Source organism: Penaeus monodon, chromosome 20 (assembly GCF_015228065.2).
Source record: "Penaeus monodon isolate SGIC_2016 chromosome 20, NSTDA_Pmon_1, whole genome shotgun sequence".
In the NCBI taxonomy this organism is placed as follows: domain Eukaryota; kingdom Metazoa; phylum Arthropoda; class Malacostraca; order Decapoda; family Penaeidae; genus Penaeus; species Penaeus monodon.
In genome coordinates, this window is record NC_051405.1 from 26,040,337 (window position 1) to 26,040,613 (window position 277).

Below are 277 nucleotides of genomic sequence, written 5' to 3' on the forward strand. Positions count from 1 at the left end.
GCGTCTTGGGTCTTTTAAATGTTATTAGAGAGAGTAAGGTTGTTTGAACGGGTAAAAGGGGCGCATTCTGAAAATGGTCCGAATTGGTCTGCATTGCGTTTATCTATCGATAGAGTTCTGTATTCCAAGGGATAAATGAGCAATGTATATGCTGTCCGTCTGTGCAAACGCATACATGCAATTATCAATATTTCACTCAAGACCCTCTACGTTATAATGAAATTAACGTAACATACGATTAAACTATCGTGCATGCAAATGATTAAATAGAACTGAC

At 37.5% G+C, this 277-nt stretch overlaps 1 protein-coding gene across 1 annotated transcript in view; it reads right to left on the reverse strand.

The window, feature by feature from the left end:
• The window catches only part of LOC119585956, a gene marked incomplete at its 3' end in the record, with an annotated part of 87,813 nt that overhangs the window by 2,878 nt on the left and 84,658 nt on the right, over positions 1-277 (reverse strand).